This window comes from Lissotriton helveticus, chromosome 9 (assembly GCF_964261635.1).
Source record: "Lissotriton helveticus chromosome 9, aLisHel1.1, whole genome shotgun sequence".
Classification (NCBI taxonomy): domain Eukaryota; kingdom Metazoa; phylum Chordata; class Amphibia; order Caudata; family Salamandridae; genus Lissotriton; species Lissotriton helveticus.
The window spans coordinates 377,674,124-377,686,859 of record NC_136070.1 but is presented as its reverse complement, the minus strand read 5'-3'; positions in this window follow the sequence as shown (position 1 = coordinate 377,686,859).

Below are 12,736 nucleotides of genomic sequence, written 5' to 3'. Positions count from 1 at the left end.
GGCTACTGCTCGTGGTGGAGGCACACGATTGTTTGATGCGGCATATTGACTTTGCCTATTTTAAAAGAGTAAAGTTCAATGTCTTACTGGATGCTTTCAAAATTTGGACTGCGATTAGGAAAAGTCTTAAACTGAATAGGATCCATAGATATACGTCCTTGCAAAATCATTTACTTCTACCAGAAATCTTCAACGATGGTTATATGGAAATCTGGAGGGAGAAAGGGATTAGATATATTGGGGACTTGTTACGGGATACCACAACACTATCATTTGAGGCCATAAAGGAAAAATTTGGAGTGGGAAATAACCACTTCTTTAAATTTTTACAAATTAGGGTTTTTTTTTCGAGAAAGAATATTCAGGGCTTTAAAAGCCCCCTTTTGGAGGCGGCCTTGGGGACCCAAGGGGTGTCCATTTCTAAGTGTTACATACTGCTTAGTGATGCAATGTAGGATGACCTCGCTAAACATATGGACCGATGGCAGGATAAGGTCCTAGCTAAGCTCAACAGCTGCCATCTCCGCCAACATACAGGTTCAATGTTTTAAAACAGGGCTAAACTTATATATCACTCCTTCTCGGATTTTCAAGTGGGGAGGCTCTACAGGTATTTACTGCTCCCGATGTGGAGAGCTTGCCGCTGATAGTGTCCACCTGTTTGCAACCTACCCCCGCTTAACTGAATTGATTGGCAAAATGGCGTATTACGTCAAAAAAAAATAACGCTTTCTCCACAAGTCATTTTACTGGGGGTAAGCAACCAGGCTTTTTCGGTGCCCAGGAAGACCTTGCTTTTTATGATGATGGCTATTTTTAGGCTTTCCATAGCAACTGCATTGTTAGACAAAGATCCTCCCTCAGTGCACTGTTGGCTGGGAAAACTGTTAGCTACATACCGGTGGGAGAAAGAGATATACAAACGTAGAGGCCTGAGAGCTAGGAAAAGAGGGGGGATATTTGGTCTCCAATCAGTTCCTGGATTAACGAACCTATGTTTTAAATTTTAAGTAAAAAATGGCCATATGTGCCTAAAACATCCCGGATCTGGTGGAATTCTGGGGTGATACAGATAATTTTAGGGAACTGACACAAGACTTACAGCCAGATTCATCAAGCGAAATGCGCTCGCAAAAGGGCCAGATTCTGAGAATCTGGCCCTTTGCGAGTGCAATTTTTGCATTTGGGATTCATCATCCCAAATGCAAAAATCGCTAATAAAGAATTCGCAAATTTGTGAGGATTAGCATTTAAGGAATCTCTATTAGAGATTCCTTAAATGCTATTCATGAAACATTTAAAAATTGCGAATTCGCAATTTAGGACCGCTATTTACCACGAAGTCAAACCTCGTGGTAAATAGCGAAAACTGAAAAAAATGCATTTAAATGCATTTTTCTAAGTTGCATGTTACACACACACATGTCCTTTGGACAGGTGTGTGCACAACATCAGTGTAAATTCACATTTCAGGGGTGCTACAGGGTGTCCTTTGGACACCCCTGCACCCTTGAAATCGCATCCTTATTTGCGATTAGCAAATTGCTAATGGCAAATAAGGAATAACTCCCCATTCATTCCTATGGGCCTGTAGGCCCATAGGAATGCATGGGGAGTTATTCCTTATTTGCCATTAGCAATTTGCTAATCGCAAATAAGGAACATGTCGGAATCGCAATATTTTTTGCAATTCCTACATGAATCCCGTTTTGCAAGTCCTAAATAGCGATTCCTTATGAATCGGTATTAAAGACTCGCAAAACGGGTCTTTGATGAATCTAGCAGTTAATTGTGTAAAATGGGGAGAGTAGAGGAAGGGCATTCTTCCCTGCAAATACCTGCTTTATTCATGTATTTTCTTTTCAGGAACTTATTTTCTGTTTTCTCTGTCACAATCTAATCCAAGTATAGCCTCCCATGGTCCTGGGGAAAAGGGAGGGGGGAGCAAAACAAAAATGGATTTATATATTATGTTCATGCTTGTACGGCATGTATCATGTACAATTTTTCTTTTTCCTTTATGTATTTGTAACAAGTATATGATACGGTTGACCAATAAAGATAAAAAATAAAATAAAAAAGAAATGTGTCATTATAATAATGATGTGATGTTAAAACAATAGAAAAGTATTTCTTGCCATGCAGGAGAAATGAAAGGCATATATGGTTGGGAAGAGTAACCTTTAGTATATTGTATTTGCCTAATATGAAACCTCATGTGTAAGGTAGTGCATTTTGATTTAACCACTTAAGCGCTGATGACGAGCTGAGCTCGTCATCAATTGCGCCGCTCGCACGCTGATGACGAGCTGAGCTCGTCATGTAAAGCGGCTTTTTTAAAAAAGCCGCGCAGCGCGAAAAAAGCCGCCGCACGCATGCGGTTAAATGTGCACCATGATGAAGATTACACGTGGAAATATATGTTTGCAAAGCATTATTAACATGTGTGTATAATTTGATGTACAAAGGCCTAAATGAAATGTTCATGTTGTGTAAATGAAAGGCCTATTTATTTATTCCTATGTTGGCCGAATTATGTAGGCTTGAAAATGTAATTTCCCTGGTAAGCTCTCGCATTTGGAGGTAGTCAACAAATTTCATGTGCATGCAAGGTTATTCTGTTTTCACGTTTCAGTTGCAGGTGGAAAAAGCTGTGTTTGTTAGTTAGAACTAACTCCTTTTGTTTTAGGAGTTAGGCATGGAGGAGAGAAGTTATATTGTCTGCGGAATGTCGATAATTGTAAGTTGGTGTTCTATCTCACTGAGGAGGCCTGGGAATCAAGGTCACACAGCTCAACGCTGACTGGAAAATGGTGAAAAACTACCTAGGAGAGGTGTTAGTTGTGATGAGGTGATCTGTAGGCATGTTTTACATCTTTGTGTTTTGTTTTAGGGCAAGTACTCTGAGGGGGGAGAGTCAGAAAGAGACAGGATGAGTTAGGAGAAGGTGTTAGAAGATCAATTTGGAAAGAGCATCTTAGAACGAGCTCTGTAGCTTTGACTACTCAATACAAACTCAGTGAATGTACTTCTTAGGAAGTCTTCACAAACTGAAACCTTTTACTGATCTTGCCTGGTGAATGCTAAGTAGGGATGGCACTTTAGAGATGAGTAGGGATAGTCTAATGCTTTTCACTTTTCAGCAACAGATGAAGTCTGACTTAAATACCGGAGCAGTCCTTGCTTGCGTCTTATTTTTGGAATTTTCATCCTTTACATGATTCACCATATTAAGCTCACTCATAGATATGGTTTTGTATTAGTTCCTATGTATTTTTACAACCTTGTCTTGAGGTGCTTGTACATTCAGTTGTTTTTGGCTTAGTAATAAATGCTTGTACATTCAGTTGTTTTTGGCTTAGTAATAAACCACTAACTTGGAACTCGGAGTCTGTGATCCTTTTGAGACACAATTATTACAGATTGTTGGATTTTCTAAAATGAGTTATTTCTCCCCTTAACACTCCTCAGCAGGTAATAAAGACCCATCGACCCAGGGTTCCTAGGTAATTTTAGGTAGGGGAACCAGGATTAATCAGTTGGTAGCAAGAGGATGATTACCTCTGTAGTAAAGGGAAAAGCTAGGGAAGAGTTAGTTACAAGCCCCGTAGAGCCCAAGAGATGGTTGTCCAGAGGGTTGTGAGCGGAGAATGACGGTGTTTGGCAGAGACGGTCGAAGGCAGTTGTCCGGTCATTTTGTGGACAGACAATTGTCAGCTTTAGATAGACAATTACGAGCGACTGTCCGGTCGTGTAGTGGACAGACAGTCGATTAGGTGACTGTTCGGTCATATGGTGGACAAACAGTTATTTGGTTTATGAGTGAGTTGTGTGACAGTGAGAGATGAGGTGTGAAGGATGGAAACTGCTGGGTAAAGAGGAAAGTGACATTGAAGTGTGCCGCGCTGTGATAGGTCTGGTGGTGTAAAGACGCACTGGTATTGGTGGATTGACATCAGGAAGTAGAACGAAAACATTGAGGGGAAAAGAGTTGATTTCATCATGAAAAGTTTTAAGGCATTGCGAGATCTTTGTTGGGGAGATAGAGGAGTGGTAACTCGAGTGGGGGAAGAAGCACCACCTGAGGATACCCCAGCAAATTACATGATTACAAACATAGGGATCCATACCATAATTTGGCTTCAAAATTGGCACAAGATTACCGAAAAGTAGTGAGATTTGGCTTTCCCACATTATGGTTCATTTAGATTTGATGTCTTATATTGATTGAGGGCTGTAATGACTGCGTTGCAACCTCTATCCAGACCAACATAGTTTAAGGCGCTAGACGCATGGATAAGAGCAGCACATGCAAGCAAAAGAGATCGAAGTCAAGAAAGGGTGAAAAAGTCAATCAGGGCGTTTCAAGATGCACGATGGGACGCATTGGCGAAAAGATGGAGAGTAGATACCATTGAGGGAGACAGACTGTTTCCCTTGCTAGTAAAAGTGGGAGATGCTCAGAAGAGAAGAGAAGAAGAAGATGATAGTGATACAGATGACAGTCTACTGGAAAGGTTACTAGCAGAGCGTCCACCTCCATATAATCCAAGCTCAGAGGAGGGGAGGGGACCAATTACAGAGGAACCTGTAGAACCACAGACAAGCTCCAGTGTAGGAATAAGGGGAAGGATTTCAACAGGAATAGAGGGAATGGGAGCACAACCACCAAAGAGCACAGAAGCAAGTGGAGCTAACAGAGTAACCAGGCTACCGGAAGCTCTTACAGTACCTGTCACCATTGGTCCTATAGTATCAGTGTACGTTCTAGATCAGGCAGGAAATGGGAGTCTAATATGATTGGCAATGGGAGAGAGCACTGGTTCTGGAGGGAATGTCACAGTGAGTGGAGCAGGTCACCCTTCGAGACCCATAGAATCCAGTATACCTTTGCCAACCATTGCAGACTCTTCTAGAGGTCATGCGGGGTTGAGAGCAGCGAGATCAGGGTCTTTGGCTGATTCGCGGTCTGATTTGAGGATGTGGGAACCCCCAGTGAGAGGCCCTAGTGGAAGGATGACTCGAGGAGACAGTGATCAGGGAGCTTCGGGGAGGCAAATAGTCTCACAGAACTCTATAGCAAGGAATCAGTGTGGAGATCAGTGCCGTGGAAGTGAAGTGTTGAGTAGTGCATCAAGTCGAGGAACGATTAAAGCTGCTATGAGGGCTAAAGTGTAAAATGTAGCGAGGCTAAAGGCAGAAGTAGTATAAATAATCCGTGGTAATTTGCCTTTAGAAAGGGTGGAACTCTATGAGCCAGATGAGTTGCTGGTTGTGGCGAAAGATGTAACTCATAAGGCAAGGAGGGCACATGAGAAATTGTCTGAATTGACACAGAGGTATAATGTGGATTTGTCCAAAATTAAGATGTTACAAGGAAATCACAGGCTAAACTACAGTGAACAGGAATTAGAAGAGAACAGGGTCATTGGTGTGAAGACGCATATACAAGAACTGATTGTAGGGATATGTGCGTGGAGCATGCTTGATAAATCGGAAGAAAGATGGTCTAAGAAGAGTAATGTCAGAAAGAGCATAGGAGAAACACCGCCTTCAGGAGGGGGGACAGTAGGAGTAGGGGTATATCCTTTGCGAGGAGTACCGAATTGTAGGTATGTGCATGTGCCATGGATTAGAGGTGATTTAATTTGGCGACGTTTACCAATGATTTTCTTCAGCTGAGGGTAAAACCTGTTGAGTGGTACAAGCAGGTTGATTGATTTGTCAAGATTTCGAAGGTGCTGTGGATCGATTTGAATACATTGTTTGACATTGTAGTACCTAGTGATTTGTTGTCTGCATGTAAAATTCCTATTGACTGGCCGTCATCAGAACCAGTCACCCATGGTCCTTCACCTGTGGTCATGAAAAAGTTTGAGCAAGTAATCACATGGTTGCAATCCAAAATGTCACCACAAGACATTGATTAGGTTAAGGTAGACAAAACTGTTCTGGAGCCAAAGGAAACTGTACTTGCTTATTATGAGAAGCTCTTGCAGACCTTTAAGAAGAACAGTGGGCTAGATACTCTTGACCCAAAGGATATAGGACAGTTCGTCTCTAAATTTGTTCTGGGATTGAGGCCAGAAGTTAGCTTTAAGATCCAACAACATTTGATCTGCTGGCAGGATAAATCCATGGAAGAGATTTTGCAGAATGCCAAGTATTCTAGTGATGAAGTGGACTCTAAGCATATGAAGCTCAAGGATAAGTTAATGCTGGTCCAAATGCAGAATGCGGAAAAGGCAGATCAGACACAGTCAGGCGGAGCACCATTAGGAAGAAGGCAGGGAAACAATCAAGGAGGGACCCAGAATGCGACGGGCCAAGGAAGAGGGAAACCCTTTGAACCTAAGACAGGAGTGGATGTTGCCACACTAAAGAAAACCACTGCATGTCATAACTGTCACTAGATCCAGCATTGGCAGCGAATGTAGGTCCAACCCAGCCAATCGGACTCAAGGGGAGGAAGTGGTATAGGTACCGGAGGTCACCAATACGGTGATGGGACCCAGATCTATGCAAGGGGGTACACTAGGTCCGCAAGTGCAAGTTGCCCAGCCACTGAGAATCCCACAGGGAAATCGAACATATCAGCAGATGCCCCTTATCGAGACCTCTGATTAGCTTGATACAGATCCATTGCAATGGCATTATCTGAGGGGGGAGAAAGACTGAACCCTTGGAGCAGTCTTGGAGGTAGACCATAGGGGACCGAATGTAGAGGAGGATGTTGACAGTCATCCCACCACCTTTTTGGTTGATACCGGCGCTACCCAATCTACTGTGAGATATGCAGTAGTTCCTAACCTACTCCTTTCAGGACAATCAATTCAAGTTGTAGGAGTGGAGAGTAAGAAAATGACCAATCCACTGACTGAGGCAATACCTGTGAAAATAGGAACTTTTTATGATTGACACCAATTTGTGGTATGTGACTCAAGTCCAGTCTGTTTGTTGGGTCATGATCTTTTGTGCAAATTGAACTTTTTTTTTTTTTTTGTAAAACAATTTTTATTGCAGAGATAATGCCAGCCATACATTATGCACACCAGTATGGTCCCTGGGACAAATTCAAGTACTGTTCATCTGTCGTCTGTATACACAGCCTTACAACCCACATCCCGGAGGTTGGGTGGCGGTTAACCACTTATCACGGTGCATCAGGTTCAGGCATAATTAGCTCACCGATTCAATATTCTCCGCTTTTAGCTGTTCCGCGCCTACTGAACCCCCGCGCTCTGCAGTTGTGTACAAACTCTCTTTAGTATAGAAATTAGTTCAACTTTTCTCCGCCCCCCCTCCCCATCCTCCCCTTCCCCCTGGTGTCTGAGCCTACTTGTCATGTTTGTAATCTCGGGCAAGTCGGTGTGGTTAGGATTTTGGAAGCGATGCTTAGGTGCGTGTGTCAGGTGTCAGTGCGGGGTTTAATACCTCCTCCCTTGGGGCCTCCTGGTGTACTACTCCCTCCTCTTCGTCCCTCGTCTCTGCACTGTCCCTAAGCGCCTGGACTAGGGTTTCCCATGCTAGCGCCGCTTCCTGAGCCTTCTCATCTGCCGTTCGCCGGGCCAGTTGGTATCTGAGTGTGCTTTCTGCCGCTGCCCATTTCAGAAATTCGTTCAACCATTTTTGGTGTGTTGGTGCTGTCTTTGATTTCCAACCCCTGGTGAGCTCCCTCTTTGCAATCATAAGGCCCATGTCTATAAATTTGCTCGACAGTTTTGTTTTGCGCGTGTGTGGGAACCAATGTAGGAGGACGACCGCGCTATCATAGTGCAGGTCTCTATCTGTGACCTCATTCAGGGCGTCCCCAACTCCCACCCAGTACTCCTGTATACGTGGACAGTCCCTAAGCATGTGTTGCAAATCAGCGCCGACTAGCGCGCATCTGGGGCATGCTGCATCAACTGCGCCAAAGTATCTTGCTATCTTGTTCGGAGTGAGGTAGGCCCTGTGTAGAATATAGAGGTGTATTAATTGGAAACGGGCGTTTCTGGTGCTCTTCTTTGCGCGCTGAAGCAGCTGGGACCATGTTGTGTCAGGGATTTCTTTCTGCAGGTCATCCTCCCATTGTGTTTTGAGGCGTGTTAGTGGTGGTATGTTTTCTGTGTGCATTCTGGAGTAAAGACACGTAACCGCTTTTATTGTTCCTGCTGTCATCATCGTGTATTGACACGCCAATGATGTTTTAGGTTCTATCAGTCCCTCTCCCCAATGGGCTTGAATCGCCCGCACCACTGCCGCATGCACTAAGTAGTCACCCCGTGGGAGATCATATCGTTCCTGCAGAGTCTGAAACTCCGTTAGCACCCCGTCTGAGTATAGGTCCCCCACCATCTGAAGTCCCGCCTCTTCCCACAGTTGGAGGTTCGACCAGTCCCCTCCATGCGGAAGTGCCGTCAACATCCCTAATGGTATCTCTGGCGCATACGGGTGACCAGGACCTGCGCGCTTTTGCATGCGATTCCAACACAGCCGCAGCGTCCTTTCCTCCTGGGTCAACCCACTCAGTAATAATTTCTGCTGGAGGGCTACGTAAGCCAGCACATGGCGGGGAGTGCCCGCGTCTCTTTCATGGTCAGGCCCCCGGTACACTCTCGCTACCTCCTGCGTAAAGAATTGTAGTTGCGCTGCCAGGTAATAGAGCTCGAAGTCCGGGACCGCTAGCCCTCCCTGGTCCCTAGGGCGCATGAGAGTCGTCAATGCTATTCGCCGCCTGCCTTCTCCCCATAGGAATGATACTATGCTGGACTTCAAGCGCCTGAACACTTCTCCCGGTATCCATACCAGAAGGGTCCTGAAAAAGTATAAGAGCCGTGGTAGGGCGACCATTTTGAGGAGGTACACTCGTCCCATCACGGATAGGGGGAGGGTAGCCCAGAAGGACATGTTGCCCTTCAATCCTCGAACACATCGTCCGATGTTCCCGTCCAACAAGTTGGCAGGATCGTGGTAGATGTAGGTCCCAAGATAGTGCAGACAATCAGGTTCCCAGCGCATGCTAATGTTGGCCGTCGGGCACTTCTCTTCTTTCCGGAGCGGGAAGAGGCATGTCTTCTCCCAATTCACCTTCAAGCCGGAGAGCGCCCCGAATCTCAGTAATAGACCCTCCGCGCCCCTAACCCCTAACCGCCTCGTCAGCGTTATCTAAGAACAGCAGAAGATCGTCCGCATACAGCGATATATGGTGGTGGGTCCCTCGCGCTTCCAGTCCGAGGTATGCATCACCCCTTCTAGCCAGCATTGCAAACGGCTCCATGGCCAGTGCGAACAACAGTGGAGAGAGTGCACAACCCTGCCTAGTCCCCCTGTTCACGTCGTAGTGATCCGATATTAAAGCTCCTACTCTCACCCTCGCGCCTGCCTGTGCATATAGCACTTTGGTCCATTTTATGTAATCGTCCCCGAGGCCGAATCCCCTCATCACCGCATATAGATAGTTCCACTCCAGGCTATCGAATGCTTTTTCAATGTCAACCGACAATACCATAGGGGCCCTTGCCGTTTGTGGAGGGTCCGCCAGTAGCCTGAGCAGCCGCCGAATGTTGTGGGCTGTGTTCCTGGTAGGGATAAAGCCCGACTGGTCCCTATGAATCAGACCCGTCATATGAGTAATCAATCTCCCGGCCAGAATCGTGCTCAAAATTTTGTAGTCCGTCGTCAGCATTGACAACGGTCGGTAGGACGCCGGGTCCGCGCTATCTCTGCGCGGTTTTAGCAACGGGATCATGATCGCCTCGCGCATCGACCGGGGCAACTCTCCCTTCTCCTTGGCTTCATTATATACCGTTCTGAGTCTCGGGGCCAGTAGCTCTATATACTTTGCATAAAACTCAATAGGAAGACCATCCATCCCCGGTGTTTTGTTTCGCGCCATTTTCTTGATGGCTCCTCTAATTTCTTCAATGCCAATCGGGCCTCCGAGTGTTTTAGCGTGCTCCGGGTCTAACTGGGGCAGCTGGGTCTCTGCCAACAGGGCTTCCGTCGCCTCGGGTCGGGTCTCCAATCCCCTCCTGTATAAGTTGCCGTAATAGTCTAGAAGCACCGCACTATGTCTGGTTGCGTGTGATAGATTTCCCCGCTCACCCCCGTTAGGGATAGTATCGGGGTAGATCCCCTGCTAGGAGTGTCCCCATCTTATCCCCCTCAGCAAGAGTCTTGGTCACATAAGCTTTATAATCAAAGCTGCGTAGGCGCTCCACTTCAACCGCTACTGCCTCCCTCGCCGCACTAACCCTACCCTGCAACTCGGGGTGGCCGGGTCGCGATTGCTCAGCTTCCCACAGCGTTCGTTCTGCCTTGTCCAAGTCCTCTATCAGCGTACGCCGTGTCCCTGCAAATTTTCCTATACAGTGTCCCCTTACTACCACCTTGAATGCGTTCCATTCAGCGGCCCTGGAGGAGGTAGTCTCCTCGTTCTCTGTAAAATATTGGGTGATTCTGAGTCCTAAGTCCGTCCTAAACGGTGGGTCATCCAACGTGTCCGGCCGGAGCCGCCATGTCGGGATCGGTGTAGCCCCGTTCATCCAGGCCAGGGTGAGCAGCAGGGGATTGTGATCTGATATCGTACGTGTTAGGTATTCTGTACGGTCAACTGCCGGCAGAACTTGAGGAGAGCATAGGAATGCGTCAATGCGGACATGGAGGTCGTGCATGCCGGAATAGAAGGAATAGTCCCGCTCAGCAGGGTGTTGTGCGCGCCATACATCAGTGAGATCCCACTGCCCCTGCCATTGCATTCTATGTTTCGCTAGTCTATGCACTGGGGAAGCGTATAGCGGAGGGTGTGATCTATCCAATGCAGTGTCCTCAATAGAGTTAAAGTCTCCCCCCAGCAATACCGGACCAGCGAAGTAGGTTGCTAAGTGCTTGGAGAGTTTAGTGAAGTAAGGCGCTTGTTCAGTGTTCGGCGCATAAACGCTGCAGAGCGCTACAGTACATCCCCTGAGTAAACCCTCAACAGCAACAAATCGACCCTCCGGGTCCACAGTATGCCTAGTTACTTGGAAGGGGACCCCAGCCCGAATCCAGATCAGCACCCCCCTGGCAAACGCTGAATATGTGGTGTAGAACAGGTGACCCCTCCACCTCCTTTGTAGCGCCGCCCCTTCTTTTTTTATCAGATGTGTTTCCTGTAGGAAGGCAATGTGAACCCCCCTGCGGACCAGGTAAGAGTGATCTTTGTGCCTTTTAGTCATTGAGTTCAGTCCCCGCACGTTCCAGGACACACATTTTAACGATCCCACACTATCCATGTTCTCGACATTGAAGGCTAAGAGCCCTGTCCCATAGTGGCCAGACACCAGTAATGGCCCCCCCCGTCTCCCTTCCCCAACTGGACTGTCTCCCATCCCCCTCGCCCTACAACCCTCCCCTGCCCCGACCCTCTCCCACCGCCCCCCTCCCTGTCCTGAGTAACCCCAACATCTCTAGACATCCACCCCCCTAGAACAGGACCTAACTACAGAAGTTACCCCCGTCCAAACAATTGAGCAAAGTGGTCTCAAAACTTTCTAGCCCGCAGTCTGTACTGCGGTGGCCTTAGGGGCCTCTGGGCACGTGTGCTAGTTACTTCAGCGATAATTGCTCCCCTCTTCCCTTCCACCCCTCAATGCACATCCAAACTCACGATTGACCAGTCTCACGTCTGCCTGCTCCAGCGGTCAGGTTTGCCACTACCTCCAGGTTGTCGCTGCCAGCCCCCCCACCCCCCGGTTCAATACTCAGCTGCCGAAGACCTCCTCTGCCGTTTGTGGCGTTACTGTCGGGCCCTTCGTGCTGTCCGCCTCCGATAGTTCAGTTTCCGACCCCGTTTGTTTGTCCTCCGAGTTCGATTTCGATTCCCCCCCCTGCTGTGGCGCCTCCGCACCCGAGACCTCTTTCACCGCCTGCAGTGCCGCTGTCCGCTCCACTTCCGTCTGCGATTCCGTCAGCCGCTTCTGATGTTGGCCCCTTTTCCGAAGCCGTCTGGATCTTCTTACCGTGCCCCGTTGGAATTCCTCTTCGGCAGCCCTGTAGCGGGCCCCATCCGTTCCAGCCTTGTAAGAGTTCCACCAGGCCCAGGCATCCGCCGATGAAGTGAAGAACAGTGCCTTCCCATCCAATGAAATTCGGAGTCTCGCCGGGAACAACAGCGAATACTGCAGCCCCTCCGTTCGTAGTTCTTTTTTAATCGAGAGGAATGAAGCCCGTTGTTTTTGGGTTTCGAAAGTGTAGTCCGGAAACAACGTGACTTTGCTATTGTCAACCTGGAACGGTCCCGCTTCCCTTGCTCGTTGCAGAAGCCAGTCTCTATCCCTGTAGTGGAGCACTTTGATCACCACTGGTCGCGGAGGGAGCCCCGGTTTCGGGGGCCGGGCAGGCACACGATGCGCTCGCTCCAGCGTGAAGAATGGGGACAGGCCTTCCGGCGCCACCACTGTCCTTAGCCACTTGTCCACATAACCCAGCATGTCCGTCCCCTCACTTTTCTCCGGAAGGCCCACCAGTCGTACATTGTTTCGCCGGCTTCGGTTTTCCGCATCTTCCGCTCTCCTCTCCAGCGTCTGGATACGGTCCAGGGCGTCCGTAAGTTTTCTTTCCAAGGCTTTCTGTCCCGGCACCACGTCTTTCAGGGTTATTTCTGTTTCTTTGACCCTGTCGGCTAGTTTCCCATGGTCTGCCCGCAGGAGCCCCAGTCCTGTCGACACTTGAGCAATGTCTTGTTGCAAGGCGGTCCTCGTGGCCGCTATAGCTT